The sequence below is a fragment of the Pagrus major genome, chromosome 15, assembly GCF_040436345.1.
Source record: "Pagrus major chromosome 15, Pma_NU_1.0".
Taxonomy (NCBI): domain Eukaryota; kingdom Metazoa; phylum Chordata; class Actinopteri; order Spariformes; family Sparidae; genus Pagrus; species Pagrus major.
Genome location: NC_133229.1, coordinates 12,096,556 through 12,123,834, shown reverse-complemented (window position 1 = coordinate 12,123,834; position 27,279 = coordinate 12,096,556). Strand labels below are relative to the sequence as shown.

The following is a 27,279-nucleotide window of genomic DNA, read 5'->3' as shown; positions in this document are numbered from 1 at the left end:
ATATTGTAAAACAGTGATTATTTTGTGAACTCCTGGTGATTCTGTGAGGTTGAGAGATCTTCTGGGTATACCACACTGCTCAACAAAGACGCCAGAACAAGGACTTTTTGAATATGTATGGTTGTTCTGTTGGGATTACTCTTATCTTTTGTAGAACCGCTGCAACATATTCCTCAGGGGATCTGTCTTTTCATGATCACAACCAGAATGTGAGCGTGACACTGAATGAAAAGGTGAAGTGTGATAGTAATGCAGCATTTCTGTAGCAGGTATCTTGCATTGCAGTTCTTGGCAAACACATTGACTACTGCTGAGCATCTCTGATGGATGAAGAACAGAAGGTTGGATTTCTCTAATGTTTCCTCATTTTTTTCCGGAGAGTTTGGGAGCAATGTTTGTAATGCAAATAAGGACGCTTCAAACAATGGCTCATTAGCATTTTTAATGGGAGAAATGCTCCATTGTGCGGAAAATTTGATGATTCAATTTCGATTTCTTTTTTCATATTTTAGAAAAAAACTGTATGAAGCTTGTGTGAATCTGACAGACACATGCAGTGTGTTATTTTGTTGAGTGTTAAATATATGACCTTGTTAACTCTTCTCATTCTTTTTGCTCATGCACAACCCTTGGTACAGCAGAGATAATCGGCCATGTCTGATTTGGAAGCACAGAGATTGATTGGTGCTGTGTTTTATGCAGTGTTTTTGCACCTCAGGCCATGTCTCTCCCTTTATGCTGTGGGATTCGGCAGCCCAGGCTTAGTATCATTATTCAGTTCTATATTAAGACTATTGATTACACTGTAACTGTGGCAGTGAGGCTGAAGCAAGTGACCAACTGGTGATATTATCTTCAGTGTATTTTGGTCTGGCATACTTGTTATACAAATCTTGTTGGTTAGCAAGTTACAACCCTCCATCCAGTTTTCTATAAATGACTTTTGTCTGACAATATTGTAAACACATATAAAATCAATGACAATTATTCCATCAATCAATCCAACTTTTTCAACCAAACCAAAATCCAATTCAAGGGCTTTACAAGTGATTAAAAAACAAAAATGGACTTAGAGACTCGTGCACACCAAGACAACAATACAGTACAGGTGGTTAATATAATCAAAGATAATGAATAAAAGATAATACAAGCAATACAAATAACAATAAAAATAATATTATGAATTACAAATGGATTATAATAAAAACAGTAAAAATGTTGATAAAACATGATGTTATTAAAGTGTATACATCTCATTTATCTAAAATGGATGTTTTATGCTTTCATATAATTAAATGCCTACACTCACATTATGTCAGAGACCTAATTTACCTGATGGACTACAGACTAAAGAAAATAACAGCTTAAATTTGCACCAAATTAGCTGTTAGTCCATTCAGCAATAAGATGTCACTGTTGGGTAGATTCAGTTTATCAAAGACGTCAGCAAAGCAACACAGTGCATAAAATAAGTACAGCAGAAACTTGTTACAGTAGGTTCAACCATGATTAACTCTATAGCTTTAAATGTTAGTTATGGCTAAAAACAATAACAGAAATAACAAATTTGCCGATTTTTCACATCTCTTCGATGCCAATCTACTGCCAGTTGTCAACCTGTAAGTAACTGTTTTCATCAGTGCGACATCACAGTGATCCGGTCAATACAGTAATGTCACACAGCTGCAGTCTTTCCCTCTCAATCCACCTTGAATGAGCCAAATAACTCAAACATTTGGTGCAGCCGCTGTAACCTGTGTGGAATATTGTGCACTGACAGCGATGCCTTGTCCGTCTGTGCTGAACAGATGCCGATATTCCCTGCAGCCCAGTTGATTATGACTGGTATTGCAGTAATTGAGTTGCTGTCACACAATTCCGCCCATGCTGAACTTCAGGGCCTGACTAGAGTCCGCCTCTGTCAGAGAGCCTTGGGCACGGGGGGTGACAGCTGACAGAAAGGACAGAGAAACCACAGCGGCACATCAAAGACCACCAATTAGGCTCCTCTGAAACATTTATGATCCCTGTTGTTTACTGGGAAGCTGAAAAAAAAGCACAACAAATACTTCACATCCTCTCCACTGTATTTTTTCTGCCACACGTTTAACCTGGCTACTGCTGGACAAAGATATCACCCACTGCATTTATGCCGTTCCTCCCTCTTGTGCCTCAAACAGGTGCCTGTGAGTGAGTCACCTCTCTTGTGTGCTAGAATAATTTTTGAGGGGGGGCTGGCTGTTAAGAGCTTCACAAACATATGCAATGCAATTATGCTCAATTATGGGTGATCAACATTTGCATAATCTTTATCCCAGCTACTCCTTAAGAACCAATCAGATGTTGTTTTTCCAGCATGAGAGTCACATGAATAATTTATATCAGTAAAATGTATCTATTCTGTGGGTCTCAGTGGTTTTTCAGCCTCCTCAGTCATTTATGATGGAGAGAGTTAGGAAGGCTCCCTGATTGAGCTAATGAATGCAAATGAAGTGCGAGACTAGCATGGGTCAGTAGCCACATTCCCTCCTCCCCATACATGTTTTCTTCACTATCAATTCACTCCGAGCCCATAAACAAATGTGGCATGTCATTTACTGTGGCCGTGAAACGATTAATTTTCATAAAGAAGGGAAGAAATGGCCATCTCTTAGGCTCTCGGGGCACCTGGCTGTGTTTTGACAGTGACGATAAGCGTACATGGCAGCTCAATTACATTCTCAACACTCGTTTTCTGTTTTATTCAGGTGATGGGAATCCTCTCTGTGAGTGACCCTTGTGTTTAAATATGTGGAATGCTGCTTTTATGGTAGCACCTGTGCTATTGCTAGTTGCATCTGGACACCCTGGTATGTCGAATGATGCTGTGTTGTTCGCCCACATACATAAGGAACATCTATAATGAATGGAAGGCATACATGCACACATTGCACTGCAGGATGCCTCATGTATATATCCTGTCAAGTGTCTGTTTTATTTAGTTGGCATGACTCACAGAGAAGAAGATAGTCTCGCTCCAGGAATCTTAATTTTTTTAGATACATCAACATAACAGTTATTGATCTTTTTAGAGCTTTCAAAGGGTATAATGCAGGTAAGATACATGTCATTTAGTCATAATTGCTTTTTGTGACAAGTACATAAAATAAGACAAAATCAACAAGCGTTTATATTATAACGCACAGCTTCAGATTATTCGCTTTCACAAGAAAACTTTCTGCTCGAGTTATTTTGTTTTCATGTATTAAAACTTTTGCTTTTAAACCTGAGAGTTTTAATAAAAAGCGTTTGCTGCATTTTCAATTTGTTCAAATTGTCATCATGGGATATATCGGTAGATGCTGCATGACTTGTTATTAGATCTCACTCCTGTAAAAGCACAAGTTCTGTATTGTCTCTGCTTATTTTGTAATTTTATAAAGCAATTAAGATGGCAGTAGAGACTTTAAACCAAGAAATAGTGCTCTTCTTCTTTGATCTAAACTATTCCAGTGATCTTAACTGCTGATTATGAACAAGAAGTGTCAGTTATTGAAAAATCTGTTTTTGATCTCAGTCCCAGGTGAAAATCAAATAACATCTCTTCTCTTTATTAACATCTTAATCCACCAATTAATAGTTGATTTTTTGATGGATGAGGAAACAAAATCATGAAACCTTCTCGACATGTGCTTGGTTATTTCTGCATCTTACCTGCATCAAGGAATGTCATGGTATCAGATTGTGACTACAGGATTAGCATAGCTTAAAGAATTCACGATAAAGATATTATTGTGATGCATTTACCGCCACCTACTATGACAAAGCGTGAAGGTAAAGAAAGGAAATGATTTAAGAGGCCATGTCTTATTTACATATTATCAATGTATTATTAACACAATAGCAATATTTGATTAAATAAATAAATTGATTAAATATCACAGTTATGGTCGATATCAGCATATGACAAAACCCCATCCTGCATCATATTATGTAAGTGCAGTCTAATTGTAGTGCCATTCATCCATTAGAGATGAGACAATACAGTTTGTGACAGGGTTTTTTCTTATTTTGTTAGAGGCGAGTAAAGTTCTATAAATTTATTTTCATATGTTTTATTGGTGTTCTTTAAAGTTTGGCACTTTGTTCGGTATTGTATTGCTCTCCGTGTCACATAACACTGAGTCTTAATCAAAGCTTCGAAACATTGATTGACCCAGGTCTTGTTTTGAAATTGCATCTCAGACTGTAAATTCTCAGTGGAACTTGGTCAGCGAGTCAAGACCTGCTCCTGACCTTTACCATTCTTAATGTTGTCATTGCAGTAATATGTCTCCTGTTTGTATAATATAGGGATGATTATCATGGATTCAGAGATATTATCTAATGTCCTTCGTCTAGGTCTTTGATTTAGATCAAAGGGATGATCAGAGAATCAAAAGCTTTTTCTGATACAGGAAACATTTGGAGGCTCCTAATGGACAGTGGCGTTTCAGTGCACAGCAGTGACTGGTTTCATTGTTCCTGCTTGTTATGGAAAGAACACATAATGGATAACTGGTGGACATAATTTATTTCACAGTACACTGCTGCGCTTTTATGCACCATATTCATATATTTTAGCCAGCGCTGAAACACCAGCTCCTCAACACAAAGACTGAGTGACATTATCTGCTGGCAGTGGTTATATGCTTTTTTTTTCATCCCAAGCTTCCACAGCTTTGACAGCACAAAGCACCCCCACTCCACACAAAATACCACATGCACACTACCAGCTCCTTTTCACACGTCCAAATGTGAAGCTCTACCAGGGTTGTCAACTATTGCCAACATGGCCCTGCTTTTTTTTTTTCCTCAGCAGGCAGCCATCAGAGCCTGTTCTGACAGCTCAGCTTTTGATATTTATATTTCCACAGAATTTTAATTACTTTGTGTCTCAGCTTTCATGTCTCTCCATTGTTAGCGTGCCCATTGCCACGTGCAGTTGTGTTGTTTTACAATGTGGCTCCCAGATATAGGCTTTTTCATTCTCTGACACCAGTTTAAGTGTTTTCATCAGGGCATTAACATGTTGTGTTCGCCTGGCTAACAGAACGATGCACAGTGTACCGTAGACGTAACACGCACAGCTTGCTCTTTGACATTTTCCTGTTTTTATTCATTTCCTGTCTATCCAGCTGGCATGTATGTAGAGGCTGCTTCCACTGCAGGTGAAGTACTGACACTGTTTGGAGCAGTACATCTGACTCCTCATCTATTTTTATTTATTCAGTTTTGTTGTTTGTTGGCCAGGGTCTGACTTAAGAACTTTGGATATGCATTATTACTCTAAGAAAGGGATAATCCACAAAATGGTTTATATTGAATGCAAAAAGCAAAGAGGCGAAAAAACCCAGCGTGAAGTGTGGTTCTTTGAGTGTGTTATACAGTTTTGCATCTTTGAGTGCATTGTTTAATCCTTTAACACATGTCTCAGAATGGATTATCCTGCTTACACCCATTGGTCACTTGCCCAAAAATAAGCACCTCTACTTATTTTTGTTGAACATTTTAAACTCAGAAGGTTATAAAAAAAATATGCTTTGAATACTACAGTTTTTTTCATTATTCTATTTTTGTGTGCATCACACCCATGCACACATTATCACATTGTTTATTATAGTCCTGAGCTGAAGGAGAAGGAAACAAACGAAAAAGGGACATTGTAAGATCTTCGCTTTGCAATGGAACAAAGGACACATTTAATTCACATTTATACTTATTATCCCTCAATTATCAGTGAGTATTGGCAAACCCATTTCTTATGACCGAATTTAAAAGAGTGATCAAATTGTTAGCGTTAATCTGTTACACTCACCAACCAGTCGAGAACAAGTATAAACCCATTTTATGGTTTGAGCTTGATTGCCTTTTGCCTTAACTGACCTGAAGCGCAATGATGACACTTGTTTCTCTCTGAGATGTTGGCCAGGACAACTATTTTTGTTAACATCCTGATGAAAACTTACACTTAGATCCTGTACCGATTTCACTCACTTATGCAGGATTGCAAAGTAGAATTACTTGTGTGTTATTATTCATCAAGACAGTAGAGTTCTTTGGCATAAATGGAAAAGCTAGCGGTATGGCAGCGACAAGGCAGTCTGAGTTAAAATAAATATATTGTTGCCTTTTATTTTTAGTTGACTGAAATATCCCACTGTAATAAACAAAACCTAAAGTTCAGTTCATTATAACAATAGAAACACTCATTGTAACAAAACAGTGGCAAGATTTGAAAAGGTGACCTTAATTTTAGATTTTGGTTCACTTAACTGTTGATACGCAGTTTACAGTTTGTTGAATTCACCTGCGTGTTTTCAATAATTGCAGCAAACTGTAATCACAACAAGCCAATTTATGATTTTTTTTTCCACCTGGCTGCCTGTGTGCTGATGTGATTAATCTTTACAATTGACAAATGAGCGGAAAACAAACATAATTAAGATGCACATCAATCCCAGGTACGTACCCCTATAAAGCAATCCTATGAGAAACCACTAATGATTCCAGTTATGGTTTTCTGGCACTGTTGTTACAATGCTTTTGTAACATTCTAGCCTGCCACAGCCATAATCCTCAGAGAAAATCAATCTATCAATCTCTAGTGAGAACAAATCAATTAATTCTCTGTTTTTAAAATCAGAGTTACACAGATAACATAACATCAACGCTGTCTCCCAGAGAGAGACTACTGCTGTGCTTTATTTAATGCAAAACTGTTCTGCGTAATATATACTGTAGTGAGACAGCATTAAGTAATCATGAGCGGAAACTGTGATTGGCATTTTTCATTTGAGCACATTTGCTTTGCTTTCAAAATACCTCTCATACAGTGTAAAATAGAAGAATGTTTTCTTTTTATGTTTCCATCTGATACATGCATGCGTGTGAGCTGTGTTGAAGCCTTAAAAACAGCATGTATCTAATCATATGCATAGTTTAGAAATAAAGTTTCTCGGTCGGTCATGATGTGATTGTTTGTTTTTAGATACTAAATATCCTGACAGCCCGGTGGGTGGATGTAACGGGCACTCATTTTAGGTGTTCATGGTATCAGGTCTGTCATGTCAGAGTACATAGTTTGTGGCAGCTCAGAGACATACTCTCACTACGCTTACCCTCATGGCCGAACTCGATCCTTTCTTCAGTCCCTGCAGAAGGGTTCCTCCTGCAAGCTCAGGCTGCCTCCCATGGGAAAACTATCAGGAGAATGTTCAGGTTTTCCACGGAGCTGCACTCTTGCTGAAAGCAGGCGATCTGTAGTCCTGATTGTGTTACTATACTTGTTTCCACCTCCTTGTTTATTTTGCATGTGACCTGTGAAATTATGTAAATGCTAATAGAGGTTTACCCGCCGAAGTAATTTACTTTCTTGTTTTATTTAACTTAGTGCTATTTAAAGTGGAACTCTATATTTCATTTTAGGCACAACCCGGTCGTCAGGTCATGTTTAATTAGGACTTCAGCAGCAGAAGAGACCAGTTCAGCCAGAAGGCAAACTAGTGTTCTGCAGGGGTTTTAGTCATGTCTTTGCTTTGGTGCTGGGCTCAGGTTGAGGAACAGGGTGAGACAAAATATCATTCTGATAACACATCGTATCACTTTCTTTCGCAATAAGTTATCGATACACCAGTGCCAGATATGGTGTGTGTGTGTGTGTGTGTGTGTGTGTGTGTGTGTGTGTGTGTGTGTGTGTGTGTGTGTGTGTGTGTGTGTGTGTGTGTGTGTGTGTGTGTGTGTGTGTGTGTGTGTGTGTGTGTGTGTGTGTGTGTGTGTGTGTGTGTGTGTGTGTGTGTGTTAAAGAGGCACAGTGTTCCCCACACATACATTTCACTTGGTTCATCTGACCACGTATATTAATTGTTGCTCAAGTATATTTGGTGACCCATTTGAGCATTTTATACTTGGACTTTTTTTTATTTGTCTGAGAGAATGACGCCAATTGATTAACTAGTGGACAATCTTCCCTCACTCTTCCCCTCCCGTGTACAATCACACAGACTCTGGTTTTACATCCCCACTGTAAACGCGCCAATTGTAATGTCACCTCTCCTATTTAATACTTACTTCTGCTGTTGTTTTGTACAAACTTATCAGTGCACCTGGTTGTTGCGATGCTGTTCAGTACCACGTTGGCTAATTAACAAGCTTCCTCCACACTGTTATGACAACGGAATCATGGGCAAAGAAATCCTAAATGTGAGGTGTGTTTTTTGGGTGACTTTATAAAACATACTGCTGACGAAGAAAGCAAATAACGTTGCTGGGAGAGAGAAACAGAAAGGTGAGGCACACCCCTTGCCACAAATACACAGCCATTCTGTGGGACACGCTGGATACCATAGCTAGCATGAGCAACATATCGTGACAGTATCATATCGTGAGGTACTCTGTGATTCCCACCCCTAGTGAGGACAGCAAGATGGCTTCCTTGGTCAACATTTTGGCACCCTTGTCTCTGCTTCCTGCAGAGATGAGTGCTCTGTATTACTACTTTAGCATGAGGAGTATAAGTGAAACCATTTTCTCTTTCCCTGACGACTTAAGCAGAAACATTAAAGATTCATTAACTACTGTCAACTTGCAGCTTATTTTAGAGTGGCACTCTGATGTCTCTCAATACAGCTTCATCTGAAAATGAATTCATATTCTCCTTTGTTCATCAGTATCATGGATTGAAGTATGCACTGCATCACACTGAGAACCACATCAACTGCACTCAGCAATGTGATGAAACGCTAATCAATCAAAATGTATTCTGTACAGCAAGTACATTTACACTATATATACAGAAAGTGTGTAATTCAATATACTGTGTAAATGTTGAAATCAATGATTATTCAGTGCTTTTTTGTAGTCACCCTTATGATAGTATACATTTACTGGCTAACTACACTAGAGCAGTCAAATACCTATGCATTTTGATAAAGGATATATTTGATAGGAGTTGCATTTAGAAACAAAACACTTCTGATGTCGCATCTCCATAATCTCATGTCCTTCAAAAGTTAGAAATTCAAAGCATGCATAAGCCCCTGTTTTTAATCACAGATGAGAACTTTCTTTTTGATCCATGCAACCGGCTACAGTCAGGATCGTCTCATTATTCAGACAAATGAGGATTTGGAGTCAGTGGGTTTTTTTTTTTTTTTTTTTGAAATTTTACTGGCAGTGTTACCAGCCTGTTTACCTTCTGTGTAGATGGGGCTTTTTGATCCTCTTTTTCAAAGCATTAACTGGTCCTTACTGCTGCTTTTGTAGCTCACTTGGGTAATTAATGAAACTTTTATTTTTGTAGTTGTGTTGTAAATCAGAATCTGCCTTTTTATGTCAGGCAATTAAATAAAATGTACTTGAAATCTATGCAGTTAAGATCCAACTCACAAAAAAACTATTTTAGATGATGTTTTCATTCCCTGACACATTTGTCTGACTCACTGAATTGAAAAGAAAAAGAAATACACAAATAAAGATGAGATGATTAATAGTTAGTCACATCCTACAGTTTTTTATGTATTGTATTAAATGTTATTTTTTCTAATGGCTATACAGTACGTTCAATATGCAGCTCTTTTCTCCTCTGTTTCTATGGAATGCAAAGAACTCCTCAACACCTCACTCAGAGACCACTTAAATACAATGTGGAAAAGGAAACATGGAAAGACTTTTTGTGGCAAAACATCTCATCAGCCGTTCCTTGTCATCCAAGTCATTTTGCATCTGGGGCCTCTTGGGTGCGCAGAACACACTTTGCATTATTTAGATGGGCAATCACTCAGAAACCCCTCTGTGTTTGGCCCAGCGGAGGAGCACGGGTCTAAAAATATCACCCCAGCAATGTGTGATTTTATGTGTCATGTCAATGGGACCTCTAGGTATATACATTACTCTCCAAAGCCATATTTCAATGTGAAGGTGGCAAAAGGATAAATGTCTGTGTGGTGTCTGCAAGAGGATTCGTGCTGTAGGTTTCCTCAGGAGGTGTCCTAGATTCCCCACTCTACTGCAGTCGTTTGTTTGATGGACAGAAAGACAATTATCTGTGAAGGAATTGTCAAAATCGCTGATGCTGATAGACTGAATGGTTTGTGCCAGGTCAGCATTATCACACGATCGTCACCGTCAATCACTATCAGTCGTTTGCAATGCAGAAAGAAGCTGAAGAATGGCGTCCTAAATATGTAAGCACAAGATAATTTTGAAAAGAATGCACCACAGTTAAATGTCAGGAGCAGTGTATTCACTCAAGAATTTATTATCCTCATCAGCATCATCATCACAAAACCATTTTCCTGGCATATTTGAATGCACTTGTGTCACAAGTACTAATAACTTGGCAGGGTAAGTCGCACAAGCCGACCAAAATCCATGATGTTTTTCAGTCATCTGTAATTCATTAACATAGAAATGCTCTAATCCAAACCCCTCAGGATTTAAAGCTGTTTAAGCTGGATGAGTTCAAGTGAATAGCTGCTAATATCATGTATCAACGAAAAAGTTTCAGCTCCCACACAAAATTAGATAAAAATAAGTTTTTGCATTTTTGTGCCTTTTTCATTCAAATTAATTAAATGACTGCTTCTTTGTCTGAGCATGGATATTAATAAATCACTTTCTGAAAATATACTTTTGTCCTTCAAAGCTCTAAATATGAGGCAAAATTTTGGAAAACAATGTACATTTAAATAAGGATGAACTAATGAATGGCAAGCTAAATTTAAATGTGAATTTCATATAAGTTTTCAGTGTAACAGTGACAGGAGAAGATGAACAGCAGCCATTCAAGCAGAAGTGTGCGTGGGTTTAAAAAGAGGCATGTAGCCCCATCTGAGTCTTGTTTTTTCCATGGATAACAAGCTCCACAGCCGTGAGGACCACATCTCCAGACACTGTGAAGGCTTTCAAAGAGCAACCATCTCCTCCTCCTCCTCCCCCCCCCGGAGCCCAATCTGGCCTTAGTCGTAAAGACATGTTTCATCAGCGTACCCTCTGGCTTGTCCCCCGCTACTTCAGCCCCCCTGGTATCTTGATGGAGCCATAGCCGCTGTCTCCCACTTGAATGTTTGAAAATAAGGGGGGAAAATGCAAAGGGAATGATTGTGTATGCTAGAAGGAGTGGAAAAGTAACATAAAAATGAGCAATAGTCAGAGACAGAGAGAGAGAGTCGAAGTAAACAACATCATTATGACTCCTTCAGCTCTGGCCTTGTGTACTGGTCCAAAGCGTTTGTGCAGATGGTTGTTATGGTTGCTGCTGTAGTGTTTAGACAAGGTAATTATGGCGCACAGCTACAAACTTAGCCAAAGCAGTCTCCCACATAGTGCGCAGCCTTGATGAAGGCAGACGTAGAAGGATACGGCAGTATTTCACCCATGTTCTAGTTTACAATCATGTTTAATGCCTGAGCAGCGTGATGGTACAAATTAAGAGCGTTACAGCCATCATCAGCGACGTGGGCTGAAAAAAGTCGATTTCTTCTTCTCTGCATCCTCCGCTGCTCCAGATTTTATAACATCCTTATCTGTGATTTATCATCAGCACAAGTCTGCAGATACATAGACACTGACAACACTAACAACACTAACAAATAGCAAAGGGGGTCTGTCTACATGGTTTTCAGCCACAGAGAAGCTCATGCTTTTAAGTTTGCCAGACAGAAGTGGGGCTAGAGAAGATGCTACAGACGGAAATGGAAACGGAAGCGAGAGGACCTGTGGCCTTTGTCAGAAGTTACTTTACAAAAAAGGGAAAAGACCAGATGAAACAAATATTATTGAAAAGAAATAATGTAGGTTTCATCTATACTGTACAAAATACAATCGTTGAGCAGTGGAAGATGCAGCCCAGTTGCCAGAATAATTCCAATTGGCTTTTCACATTGCTGCAAACCACAGATGCGTTCAAATTGGTATATGTCATGAATACTATATCTAACATTTCTACAGTACATGTCCTATCTCAATGACATGACACATGTATGAGTGCAGTTTAATGTTGGGGACGCTAGCATTACAGCTGGGTAAGAAGGCTGCCTAACCAGAGACCACTGTTGGGGACAGTGTTTCAATATTTGTAAGTGTTGAACTGGATATTTTTAACAAGATGTTGGGACATTTTCCAGCTGTGTTTGTAGAGACAGAACCAGGAAAACATGATCCAAAAATGATCTTCTTCTGACCCTATACCATATTGTGACAACATTAAATTAAAAATTGAACCTAAAGAAATGTAAAGTTGCTACACATCTTTGTTTTCTAGAAACGACTTCGCCAGCAATTACTCTGGTGATTGTGTTGGACGATGAAGCACATGCAACAGATCCCAACAACTCACACTGGGCCAGACTAAGACATTCCTCTGTCTATGGGTCATGATTATCATTCTAACACTCCTCTAGCCCCTTGGCATGGGTGGGCCAGTTTAATGGGACTTTTTAATTAACACAGGCATTTCATGGCTCTGCTTAACATTTTGGGTTCGCTGTTTCAGGGTGCATCTTGGCACCTCCTTTTATACCCCTCAGCCACCAGGCAGATGGTCAGTTATTAGCAGTAATTATAAATCCATCATTGATCATGGTTTGTAATTGTATTTAATTTGAAATGTATTAATGATTAAAAGCTGCAGCTGCATGGTGAGAATGTTAATGTGGATGGGGACCAACAAAGGGATAAAAAATGTCAGTGGAAACATCTCATAGAGCTCACACTCACTGTTACCATCAGACTCGTCCAATTACTTGTGCAGGTAGTCCTTGCATTACCTCTGTTTCTACGATGGCAATACTCATTAGCTGAAGATCGTTTCATCGCTTCTCATTTGTTTATTTGTGTAGCTCATTTGGAATTAAGGTAGTAAACATATTGCAAACAAAGCTAATATCATTTGGAGGCAAACTGCATGCAATGACATTTTCTAGATCTAATGAAGACAAAATGGTGTCTTTGTTGTGGAGGGGTTCTTGAGGGAGCTACAAGACCTTACAGAGAATAAAGTAGGTCAGCCGGCTGACATAGGGTGCCTGTGGACATGTTCTTTATGCTGCTGCTACTGCTTTGCACACAGCAGCTTCGCACAGAGAGGAAGGAACCATAGTTAGCAATGGTAACAGCTTGTCATTAGAGGAAAACAGCCTGAGGGTATTTATTTGATCATCTTAGGGGTTTTTGTCCATCATATCTTGGAGTAAAACAGATATTAAGACGATGTGCTAAATCTGACAGCGCAGTGTGTAGTGTATGACTCTGTACTGTCTGTGTATTGGCATGCTTCTTGGTATCTAAGCTGATGCAATGCAGAAAATGCACGTGACTTCAATCTGATTTTAATATAACATGTTACAGTAGAATATAAAGTGGGGATGTTTTTGCCATCATGTCTTCAAGCAGCTGCAACAAACTTAAATTAAATAATTCTGGCGGCCATTCTGGACACATTATTTGTTTTGGAAGTGAGTGAAAAAAAAAAGTAGCATATTTTTACTAGATTGTGTTGCTCAGTAATAACAATTTTGTTGAGCTAAAGCTTAAGTTCTCAACATTCCCTGGTAATGTTAGGTCTTCATAATAATAAGCCAACAGCAAGATATAGCTCTGTAGCAAGGCCGACATAAAATGCGACATTATAAGCTAGTTATTCTGCTGCCGTCTGGCAATACAGAAGTATCTGCTGACGTACCACCAGACTACACAGCAGCTTCTTTCCTCAGGCTGTGAGACTCCTCAATTCATCCTTTGTAGCAGTTTTGATTTATGGAATTCAACTCTGTGACAGGCATTAGGAATAAAATCTTTGAAAAATTGCTTTTCTAGGTCATATTAGTATTAAAATGATGGTTTCATAACCAGTTAAAAGTTTTTTTTTTAAAAAAAATCCCCAAGGATGTTTGATTTGTCCTCGTGGTTGTTTTTTAAACACAGTCGGTTCAGCAGAATAACACATATTAAGTAGAATAAAATAAGTCAGAAACAGACAGCAAACTAACTTAACTACCTTAAGCAGTCCTCGACCTCATCGTTATTTGTTGCATGTTAAGAGGTTGAAGCAGCGAATCAAAGGACTGAAGAATCTACAGCAAAAATGTGTCTTGTCGCTACTGCAAGCAGGAAGAATCATGAACAGGGCTCATTGTAAGAAGAGACAGACTGACAGCTACAGTTAATGACAGGAAATCTCTCCTACTGCTCAGGCTCTTGTTTATTGATTTGTTGTCAAGAATATTATAAAGGAATCTGCAAAATCCTAGTGTTATTGTTGACCGCATGCTATGAGTGACAGTCAATTAAAATAGGAACGCAATCCTTGGAGCGACACTACCCAGATGAAGGCTCTGTGTGCCAGAAGCAGCAGTCTCCAGAGTTAACAACAAAATGGGATGCTTGGACTCTCTCTGAAACTGTTAAAAAGAGAGCTTGATTCGTCTACTGCTGAAATATGGGAAATGTATCTATTTGTTTTTATAATTTTGTTTTAATGCCTGTTTCTAGACTAATTTTCCACTGGAGGATTGGTGAAGAAACACTTTTTTAATGATATTGTAATTTTTCTCATGGTAAACACTGATACGTCTCAATATAATATTATCACACTGTGCTCATTTTGATGTTTAAATTTAGACAGACATAAATCAGGGCTGATATTGATTGTGTACTTAGATATTAGGTCATACACAAATCAAAGCTGTCAGGGAATAACTCCCTTATTTTTAGCTGATTTTTTCTGTTTTATAGAAAGACACACAGGTGTGTCAGCGGCAGGTTGTTTATATGCTAACACCAACTGTCGACATTCACGCACTTCAAGTGCTCAGCCTTGGAGTTCGGTGGAGGAAGTAAAATATCCTTTCACCCTTGTGGATTTCTGAAGAGAGGGAATGCAAACGTAATGCAAGCCTTTTCTCGTCTTCTGATATCTCTAACAGCCACATGTTTGTATTGAAAATTATTCGCAATCCCCCCCCCCCCCCCCCCCCCCCCCCCCCCCCCCCCCCCCCCCTCTCTCGAAACACTTGCTTCTGAAAGGCAGCAATCCCCTTTACAGCCTGGTTCTCCACAGTGCAGCACTAGTGCTTTTGTGTGTCGATAAGAGTTTGTGAGTGCACGCGTCTTTGATCTGCCCTACCGGAGAAGATGTTGACGGTTTAGTGGGGAGATGCCGGTGTTTACTGTTGAGCTTAGATATCCCCCCCCCCATATACTCCACATTGAGCGGCTCTGTGTGCTGCTGTACTGTGGTTAGCCCCTTTCAAGCATGTCTCCAAATTTGGTCGACTAGCTTGTTCTCTTTAAAGGGGAGGCTTTAAACACAGGCAGGCACATCAGGAGAATAAAATGATTCAATGCAACGTAATACCCCTTGGTAATTGAAAAGTGATGAGCCGGCTCTGCAAGGATGCCGGTCAGTGAACTTTGAAAGCAGACGCACATACACACAAGTCCTCATTTCACACTTGGATTTTAATTAATGTCTATTTATACATTGTTTTCATGATCATTTAGAGAGAAATGACTTTGTTTTTATTTAGCTTCCCATTCTAGATGTGAAGTAATTAACAAATTGTGAAACTAAAGCGCACATTAATCGTTCTGAGTAAGAGTCATTTCATATGCCAGTGTACAAGAATCCCTTTCAGTTGGCATACTGAGACACATTGAGAAGAACAACAGGAGTTCACAGAGAGCATTGGACTGTAGCAGCTTCAGGAGATACATTCCTGTCTTTTTGATTTGACTGCTGCTATTTGAATATGACAACCATTTCCCCCAGTTACTCACAGGGGTTACACTGTATCGATCTGCATTGATGATTTCCTTGTGTTCCCTCTGCGTTGCACCATGTGACCTTTGGACGACTCAGGCACACGCAGAGACAAAGGGCACGTCACAGCAAATGAGATATGGATTCTTTGCAAATGTGCATAGCAGAGCATGGATTATTGCAGAGTTGTGGATCGTGTCGTTTTAGTTCTCATGTCCATTTTTTATAAGGGAAGATTACTGACCACCGATGAATGTGACCTTCACAAGGATTACAGGATGAGGGGATCGGTTCCAACAGTTTGACAAGTCAGTTGGCTTATCATGATTAATATAGCCTTGTGCCGACAGCGAGATATGTGGGATCTGAAAAGCTCTCGTTACAGTCATGTCAATGGCATTTTGAACTTACCAACAAGTAAATAATGTTTGATACTGTGTAGCCTCCATCTCCCACCTTGACCCTTTAACTACTGCAATCTATTCATGGTGGGAGTCTTACCCCCCACATGTTAGATACTCCTGCCTTCTGAGTTTTACAGATAAAGAGAGAGGATGCAGCAAATTTCCTTTGTGCTCATTTTTGCTGTGCCTATGATAATCATTGCAAAGAAGCCTCAGTAGTTAAAAAAGTGTGCCCATCTGGTGAAGAAACTGGGACAAAGTGTACTTTAGAGGGAACAGAGGATAACTCTCCTGGCCTTTAGGGCTGGAGCTGGGGAGAGCCAAGTGCTGTGAAATAGTTAGGTAAAGATGCTTATTTTTTCATTGTTTTTTATTTTTAGATATTCCTTGGGGGAGTTGCATTTGTGTGGCTGCAAAGGTCATCAATTTCAGTTTCATCGTTCACTTGTTAATGAATGCTTGCACCGTGAAGAGAGCTGTAACTTAACAAATGTCTGGTCAAGATGCACAGGCTGTATAGTGTCTCGGTGGATGTCAACAGTGTTCAATACTAATGTCGTCCTAGCGTCAGGAGAGGAGTCCGCAAATTGGCTTTTCAACTTCTATCCCACTCCTGAACTCCCTCTCTTGCAATGCTTTCCCTGCCCAATCTCCCAGGACTCGGGCCATCCCAGCTCAAGCGTTCAGAGCATCATTATTCTCGCATCTCTTATCTAGAGATGGGATCAATAAATCCATGGATCCTGCCCTGACTGGACTCTGGTGTCCACCAGCCTCTTATTTTTCCTCTTGTCAATCCACGAGAACACTTATCTGCAGGAACACGCTGATGCATTGTGTGACGCCTTGGCGAATGTTCATTAAGTTGTTTTTCAATGAGAAGCAGGAATCAATAGCAGACCGTGGTGATTCATGCATACCCGTCCCTGTGCATCTGTGCTGATCTCTCCAAAGGATTAGCATGCCGGAAGACACAGATAATATGAAGGAGTCAATTAGTAGCTCATGAAATATAAATGATTATGCAGGTAAAAGCAGAAATTGCTCTTAGAATTTGTCCAATTGCAATTAAAATGTTCTTATTCAAATGCATGCAGAGTGCTATAGTTATAATCTTGCCATTACTTTTTTCAAAATGTTAGTGGGAATGAATAATGTATCCTCGTGTTATAAATGGGATAGGCCTTTGGAACACACATCTATTTTCTGTTGTGTCTGGCTTGTTATAAGATCCTAAACAATATTCAGCTTTTGCTGCTATCAAATGACTTAACAAAAATATAGTGGACAGCTAATAATTCAGTCTTGGCAGGCTTTAACAGGGCTGTCTCCTCCTATGTTATAAGCATAGCACAGACACTTCAAACACAAATACCCACATGGTGCATTTTTTTCTTTCTTCCAGAATTACACCTGAAATGTTACCAAAGTGAACCAATCAATACTTTCCACTCTGCCTTACAGAGCTGGGTTCAAGGTTGTTGGTTTGAGGATATGACCTCCTGAAAATCCGCAAAAGACAAAAAATAATACCCTTTTTTTTGTCAAATGATAAAGCATACTGTAGGTTGTGTAAATGTATTCTGTTCACATGGACTGACCTGTACAATGCAGGGATTGCCAGGAGGAATATTGTCCTGTCATCACAGGAAACTCCATTACAGCCTCATTACATCACCCTTAAGATGCACTTCTTTTAACCTTCCACAGGCAGTGTTTTTCACTCCACACAAACACTGTGAACATCCAGATAGAACATGTTTCAATCTCAGCAGGTAGAATAATTATCTCTGTCAGTTGCTGCACATGTGCCATTAACAGGCGCATGTTGCATTGTGCTTCATAAAGCACAAGTTTGCAATATTTGAAATCTAGATTGTTGCCATAAATATTTGAATTTAGCAGCAATATGGTGACATTTTCCATATCTATGGGCTTAATTGTGACTGTAAGTGAAAATGAGCAGTAAAATATTGAGAACTGCATTCTGAATCTGGTTGATTGGTGCATTCAGGACAATCACATTTGACTCATTTTATATAGCCTACAGTAGATAATTTGAGTGGCTGTATATGTTTGTTTTATTGTTGCTGACTCACCATAGGGAAGCAAACAGCAAATAACTCTCATTCGTCATTCTGATTGTATTGAGAGTTTGTTAGAAAAAGAATATAGAACTGTTTTCCAGTATTATTTGACTTTGGCTGATATAATTTCACACTTGGAACAAGTATGCACATGGTGTACATGGTTGGAAATACCCTCATTATGGAGCAAAGCCAGTTGCAATATCTGTATTTTTCAGAGAGCACGGTTCACTCCATCTGTCAAATGGTTTGAATCTGGGACATACTGCTTGCATCGCCGTCTGAGGTGCATTACATGTGACTGTGAGTTGGAGAGTTTGTATCAGGCCATGAACCTTCGGCATATGTCATCCCCACTGTCTCTTTCTCCACATTTGCTGTCCCTCGCCACTGTCAGCTTGCCGAGGCAGGATGCCATGAAAATGATTTTCAAAAAATGAAATGTAATGAATCTGAGTAACATCAGTAATGTCTGTCAAATCAAATGTCCATTGTTTATTCCTCAGGATTTGTACTGCACTTGTAGACTTGGATACAGTATTTGTATCATTTTGTACATGTTGAGGTCATGATAGAAAAAAAAGACATTCTTAAAAACAGGTTAATGGAAATATTGTCAGATCACAACAACAAAATCTAGATGACTCTCTTATACTACTGTTAATTGTTTACTTTTTCATTTTTTTTTTTTTTTTTTACAATATTACATGATTTTGCAGTCGTTTGCAGAATCATACTGTTATATTCTTCTGTAAAAGTATAAGATTCAACATTCAACATCATAACACTCTACTGGAGATACTCCCTCAGTTGGTGTTTTGGTGATGCACCTCAACCTTGTGGTCGAGAGCGCCGTTGACCATGTTGGTCCAAAATCTCCCATATGTGTTTAATTGTGTTGAGATCTCATGACTGCAAAGGCCATGTTATATTATTCACATCTTTTTCATACTCATCAAACTATTGAGTGACCTCTCGTGCCCTAAGGTCCCTGGTCCCATACCGGTGTCATCCTGGAAGAGACCACTTCTGTCAGGATAGAAATTTTTCATCACAGGATTTAAGTGATCATTCTAGACAACTTTGTATTGATTTGCAGTGACACTTCCTTCTAAGACAACAAGTGGACCCATAGCATAACACAGCCATTGTTTGTGATGTTTCTCAACTCATTTATTCAGATTTTTCCTTTCTTTTGTTACCGTCTATAAATGAAGGAGAAATGGTCATGAAATAGTTATGTTTTCGCCTGTGTCCGTTGGTTGGTTGGTTGGTTGGTCAGCAGGGTTAAACAAGAACTACTGAACATATTTCAATTAGTATTAATTTGATGTCGATCCAAATAAAAATCTGGATCTAGCAGATTTTAATATCTTTTATTTGATACTGGATTAGGCTTGATTGAATTAAAGGGGACTGTTGGGCCTTGGCGGAGGTATACGCTCTACTGAGAGCCATTCTAGTTTAGTATGTTGTTGTTGCTACTGCACAGGTGTATTAGTGTACCCTGTATCACTGGAAATTGTTGTGGCTGAGATGTGGAAATAGATATGGTACAACATTTCTTTAAAGGCAGTAAGTTACAGTACCTTATTTCTGAGAGGGAACCTTTGTTCATATTTTAGTTTTCAGTCAGTGAATATCTATTGATCCTGTGTAACAATGACTTTGACCAGAATTAACTGGACTTTTGTCGAGCAGAGGCGGTTTTTCCTGCTTCTCACTTAACCCTTACACCGGATCCTGACATGACTGGCCAGAAGGGTGGTGATGTATGGCTTTAGTGAGGCTGCTGTAACAGATGGGCCCTCAGTACATTGTAGTGGACTGATAGGGTGGAGATCCATAGCTTGTTCTTTGTTGCTACACTGGCGTGGAACTTCCAAATCTAGTGTAACTGATGACGGAGGACGCCTTCCTCAGCTGCTCTCTCCCAGGGGCTTATCATTCTCTCCTTCCCTGTATCAATCACCTCAGAGTCAGGCCATTTGGTCATGCTACATAGCCTTAGCCTTACCTCCCATGGTGTCTCCAACTGTACTACATTAAACTGTATGTGGTCTTCCACATAAATCCCACATCCCTCCTCCACATGGTGACTTTAAATCTATGTGGTTTCATGCTGAATTGGAGGAATGACAGAATGGATAAACTGTAAGAAAGAGAACAGCAGGTAGAGGTGAAAAAAGTTCAGAGTTGATATTAGTTTCACTTGTAACCCTTCTAAACAATGAGGATGAAGGACAGCCCATTGTCTGATCAGCTCTGCTGTGGTCGTGTTTTCTATTCATGCGCTAATTTGTACATCCCATTTACCTCTGGCCCAGCTGAGCAGGAACAGGAAATGATCGACCTCCCGTTGCTAACCCCGTGGGACACTGCTGACCACAGCACTCAGCACTAACCAGCATTACAAAGACATCATTACAAACAGCATATGTGTGACTGATGGAGACCAACTGCCTTTGACATCAACACGGACAACAGAGAGCACCTTTGAAGCAGCTTTGTAGTCATGTGACGGTTGCAGAGGACCTTGGGGGAAGCCGAAAAAGCTCTTAAGTGAAAGGGATGAATGGGAGGTGATTGAATGCTGTCAGTGAAAGGAGGATAGACTGGCAGTGTGATCTAATGCTCTGTCAATTTATGGATCTGGCTCTAATGGAAAAGCTAGTTTTGGGTTTTTTTTTTTTATCTCACAGTCAGTGTAACCATACAAATAGATGTTTTTAACTGTGATTGTGTTTATGTATTAGTGACATTTTTATGTCTTTGCAGTGCGAAGGGAGGGTCTACAAGAGTCTAACCTTTGAATAAGAACCCTCTCGCCTTTTGCAGGCGCAGATTTATGAGGTCTCTCTTGAATCTTGTTCATCATAAGCAGACATTGACTCTGAGAGTGCCAACAGAGTGAGTGGGGCTTTTGGACTGCAGCTTGAGAGGGCGGTCATTTTGTAAATAATTTGTCGGAGCTGACATCTGATGAAATGTATCATTAGGCCTGTCTCCACTGATAAAGTATAAGGTGTTTGTTTTAGGTGTTTGTCCCTATCGACTATATCATCTTTATACTAGAAAATGAAATAACGCTTACATTACTTCTTATTGTTAAACTCAAACAGACATTTTTAGCTTATTCATATATGTGGATGACATATATTTTCGTTCTAACCTGCTCGCGTCTGCTCTTGCAAAAACACAATGCTATTAAAAAAATTAATATTTTGTCTCAGTGCAGTGTCCTGGCCTCAATCAATGAGGTCTTTTTCTGGAATCACTCAGCGTATTGGAAATGTCAAATCCATCTTGGCGGCCTCTGTAATGAGTAGAGGGGTGCTGGCTTTAAGTCATTCATTTTGTTTTATTGACCATTGGATTCCATAAGGAAAATCACACACTGAGGCCTCAGTCACATGTTAATGAAAACACGGCTGGACCTTGAATATATTGCTAGAGGTCCTTCCAGAGTTATAGCAATGGAGCATATTTGGACATGGCTGAGCTAAAGCACATCAACAGCGATGTCATGCACCGGCTGTATAAAGTTGGTTTTGCACAGAAATTACTTGAATGTGTCACCCCTGCAATTTTCCTCTTGGATTCCTGCTGTGCTTTAACCATTTCTCTGTAGAGACCTGAATCCTTACTCCCTCATGTCACGTTTAAGTCAGAGAGCCCAAATGTTAAATATGAGGGAACTGAGTGCACTTTAGTTGCACTGCAGTATCTCTGTTATCTTTCCTAATGGGATTCTGTAAGAAAAAAAGGGAAGAAGGTAATAAAAGTAGTTATTACCCGGTGAAAATAGATTACAGCGTGTTTTAAATTGCAGATATCAATGTAGCTAAACCAATTTCTTATATGTCCCTAATACAGTTGTGGAGTCTACCACTTATTTAACAGAGGAGCTTGATTATCAGCAATTCACATGTGGGCCTTCTCTCCACAGAGACATGATTAAAGGTAAATATACTTAAGTGCCCCCTGGGCCAAGGACTCCATTCGACCAAGGGGTACTCTTTCTAAAGCTCACTGTTGGGCCAGCATATGGTTTTGGCATGTGGAGAAAACGAAAAGCTGTGCACACAGACAATAAAACAGTCGGGTAATTCCATTTGCAATTGGACGTAACACTTTGCAACAAGATGCATGGGCAGAGAGGGGTACGAGTGTGTATTCAGCAATAATCCTGGAAAGGGGGAGGGCAAGAGGACTCAAGCTGTGCAATTACCAGAAGAAAGAAGCAACACAGGACTCTTCACATATGTACAGTTATTTCTTAATTTCCTAATTCAGCACAACAAGCAAACTCAATATGCTTTGAAAGAAGACCTTCCTTCTGGTTGAATCAGTGTTTTATGTGCTTGTCACTCTGATGCTTCCAGCTGCATGCTTCAGGGGTGATTTGGTATGCATATTGACCGAGTCCTGCTTCATTTAGTGCAAATCACACTTTTGTTTGAGGTTGAGATTGTGCATGTGTTACTGCTCAATCAGATATGTGTCAGGTGTACATCTGTGTTGTCGTTTGCCACTTTCAATGACCCTGTTTTCTGTAGCCTGAAGCAGTACCCAGGCTGTCCCTTAGATTTGTTTTTGCCGCAAAGGAGTCCAGTCAGGAACTTGGGGCCTGGAGGGGAAGCAGGCAGCGAGGCCTAATGATGAGAGGAGGGGATTTGCGGCCAGGAGTACCAACCTACCCCCCCACACACACACGCACATACACACATCCCTGTGTAGCTGCACGGTGACAGTAGGGAAGGCCCTTGAGTGTCAACCCAGTTGTCTCAGAAGTCTGTCTACAGAACCATGGATACTGTATACAGGTCAACATGGCGGCTGCAGTCTCACTCATGATGCATGCTCTTATGCTCTCATCTAAATCTGAATATAAGACGTGATTGGAATATAAGACAGGAGCTGCTTCCAGCATTCTCCATTCACTACATACAGTCGTCCTTGATTTAAAACATCTCCTATTTAAACATTGTTGAAATTAATTATTATTATAATTTATTGCATTTACTAACAAAACCACATTTGTTCGACAGCATCACTCAACCAAACACAGGGATGAATATTATCAAATATTCTGCAAAATAACTGACAGTTCTGTGCCTTCAGCCTCTGGTAATATTTTGCGGTTGCTTGTTTTTGACAAGGGCAGCATCTGTACCATCCATGGAATTGAACTGAGGGAGATTTTAAGATTTTATTGTCTTGAACAAATGTCCAGGCGGCTGTTCTTTAAACCATCGATGTATCCATTGTATTTATTGTATCAGAAGTTTTTTATTATAATCAAAAAACAATGGTTTTTTTTTAAGTCTTGCATAAAAGATTCCATATTCATTTGATTTTGACTGCACAAAGATGTTTTGCAATTCTTTTGTTGAGAATGTTTTAACCTTTTGCATCATCTGCTTGTTTGGTAATGTAACAGAAGCACAAACCAACTGTCAGCCCTGCCAGCAAATTGCAAAACATTAATTTGACCAGACAAGAAGACATTTACAAATCCAGATCTCTTGACAAAGCAGAGAAAATTCTACCATATTCCAGGTGTCACTTTTTTCTGCTTTTGAGTTGTTACCTTCCGGTTGTATGTTCCGGTACCCAGTCTTTTCAGAAAACAGGACAAAAAAGTAATTCATACCAGAAGTGATTAAAATCCCTGAATAAATCCTTGAACAGTGACGCTTGAAGCCGGTCTGGTCAGTGACACAAAGTAATTGATCACAAATTTTTATTTTAGTCTCGTGACACATTGAGGTTAATTTTAGCCTATAACTTGAGGGCTTTGTGCATAAATAGGATACTGCTAAAGTTTCATGGTTTTTTTTTTTCTGATCTTTGCAAACCCTTTTTTATCCTGTTTTGTCGTTTTATCCTGTTTTGTATTGTCACGCCAAATGAATTACTTTCACTGAAAAAGATTTACCCCAGTAGTTAATGATAAAATGTCTAAATAACTGAGTAACTCAGTAACTAATTTTCTTGCCTCAAAAGTAGGCCATACTGGAAAATATTGTTTATCTTGGAGTAAGTGAAAATATGTGTGATTTTTTTTTTTTGATGCTTTTGCCTTTGCTTACCTTAGATTTAGCTTGGCAATGAAGAGAAAAAAGTCTTTGTGTCTATAAAATGATGATTTACTTAGTCAGGTAATAGTAACGCTTAGGCTAGAGATGGTTTCTTATAGAATGCTATAAAACAGACATAGCAACAAGAGTCATTTGCATGTTAATCTCGTGTTGCCAAGAAGCAGGATCTATTCATGCTGTTTATAATAAAATTTTATAGGGCCTCTCACAAACCCTCTCAGGATTTAGATATTACCTATGTGGCGTATGTGGGCTGGATGTGTAGGTGTTTTCTTTACTGAGCTCAAATTAAAAATGAGACATCTTGAGTTTACTTTACGAAAATGTATGAGTTCTTCTAATATTCCAGCAATATTTTCAGTCTGCAGTGGGTTTGTACTAGTTAACAAGCAAGAACACGTGAGAATTCTTTATTTCACATTACTGTCACTCTTATTCCTCCAGGCAGCTTGACAGCATCTTAGTGTCAGGATTTCGAGAGTCCCTGGCTTTTAACCATCTTAGCTGACAATACCTCCATTTCTTGACAGCTTAAATTCATCCATTCTGCTGCCATGTGACAACAGGAATTTTCTCCTGCCTACCCCTTCGCTCTTCACTTTCCTTTCCCTTTTCTTCTCTTACATGGTTATGTCTCTCTTTATTCCACAATCAATTATCTTTAATGGCATTTGATGGGCAAAATGAGGCATGTCAGAAAATGTTGAGTCACTTCCAGTTTTTTTTTTAAGTGTCATTTCATCTTATTCCCGCTGCAATCTGGAAAGAGTTCAAGTTTCTGCTGTCACTGAGAAGGGACAAGGCAGGATTTGGAGGATGGCAGGCGTGGAAGCATTATTATGATTAAAGTCTTTACAGATGCTGTCCTGCCTATCTGTGGACTAGAGTCTTTATATAGGCTCTGGCTGTTAGTATTGTGTTTGCACAAAAGGACTCGCTTGGCACCAGAAACAAATGGCCACTGCTGGTAATGTGTAATGGTGGCTGTTTTCACCTCAGCTCGGTGCAGCAGCTGACACTTTCCTGTCCATCATTAAAAGCTCGGGGCCACGCTTTCTTTTGCTGGTTTCAGCAGATGTATAATATTCATTGATGGTACTAAAATAGTATTTTGAGGCAAAAAAAATTGAATGCCATCTGGTGTCAATACTGCTTTTTTGGGGCAGAGGAGAGAGTGCGAGCTTCCCTGCAGATCCACATCTAATTGGCTCGCTCCGTACCTTGTCGATTCCTGTCCTGTGGCTGTTCTTCAGTGCCCATTCACACCTTTTCCCCAGCATCCCTGCAGGTGGAGTGTGAAATCCATTTGTTTCAAGGCAGGAACCAAAGCGCTCTCTGCCCCGTGACAGACCATTTTGTCTGCAGCTCCAGACAGTTCCTATTGAGCTAAACAGGTATAACTCAACAGTATAAGTCAGGCGGCTAATAGCGAGTCATTAGAGAAACTTCAACCTGAACCCAAAGCGAGTGTTTCTGCCTTGGTGCAGCGGCCACCCATTGTTCCACGCAGTTCCAGTGATAAGCAGACAATTAGTGGTTCGACTAAGCATCAGCAGGGGTCATGAATCATGAAGTCGCATCATGTCAACCTGGTTCAACCAGGGTAGTAGAAAATTAACCCCTTAAGAAGCAAGTTTAATAGCAGTGCTTCCATTGTGTGCCTCAGCTTTTTAGGAGCTTCACCACTGCAAGTGACATAAATAGGTCTTTACCGAACAGTGAAGAAGGGGCGCTTAAGCAGTGTTCTGTTCTTATGGCATGGTTAATGACTGACCTTTTGAAGCTGTGTACAGGGATAGCCCTGAGAAATGAGTCTGCCATCCAGAACCACTGATAACCTGCAAGCTGACCTTGACTGCAGGTAAACAGCAGGTTTGTTTGTGACTCTTTGTAATAGCTGTGACCATTAGCATGTTCTGAATGCATTTGGGACCTGCCGTTCCTCAGAGGCTCGGTGTGAAGATTTAGTGCCCAGTGCCACAAAGTTTACTTCCTGACTGAGGAATAGTACAGGCCTAATGAGAACGAGGAATTCAAAATGCTAAATCACCACAGTTAGGGCACCACCTGTCTCTGGTGTGCCCTGGTAATTATCTTGCATCACTACTTTCTCATTTCTGCCCACCGAGATGACATTAGCATAGAACAGGAATGGCTCTGCATACGCTAGATGAGGCACTTGGCTGATTGCGTGCCTGTCCTGACCCCCATGTCCAACACACAACTAGCGGAAGCTCTCCAGATCATAATGAACCCATAGGATGTTTTCTGGCTTCTCACAAATAAACAAAGGGCTCAAATGTTAGACTTAGTATAAATTAGCATTAATGACTTCATTATGTTTCTGGACACTGCTCTGTTCTCACAATCAGCACTTCATTAAGTGGTGTTGGACACTTAATTGAAGTTCCTGTTCTGTTTAAAAGGTAGTTTGACAAGTTGCACAAGTGAACACCTGGCCCCATTTACGCAGACTTAACGGATGAATGTTTATGAGCACCATGTGTCAGACTTAATTTGCTTGAACCTAGGCACAGTCTTAAAGCAGAATTAAAAACTTATTTTTATTTTGACTTCAGCATTGTGTGTGTGTGTGTGTGTGTGTGTGTGTGTGTGTGTGTGTGTGTGTGTGTGTGTGTGTGTGTGTGTGTGTGTGTGTGTGTGTGTGTGTGTGTGTGTGTGTGTGTGTGTGTGTGTTCATGCTTGGATTTGCTGTTTCATCCTAAGCACTCCTTAAGTAGCCTGAGGCACAATGAGTTTCTTGAGGATTGACTGAGACTGCAGATCAGATTTGCAACCTTTGAAATAAAATATATTTCAACTTGTTTCATAATCTTGCAACTTGTGTAAAATTAGCCCATGTGCCGTATTCTCTGTTTAATAATAGAACTACATCCTGTGTATCT

The 27,279-nt window shown here is 39.7% G+C and overlaps 1 protein-coding gene across 5 annotated transcripts in view; it reads left to right on the top strand.

Moving 5' to 3' along the window:
• Nucleotides 1-27,279, top strand: part of macrod2 (mono-ADP ribosylhydrolase 2) — a 432,177-nt gene that overhangs the window by 222,220 nt on the left and 182,678 nt on the right. The window lies entirely within an intron of this gene.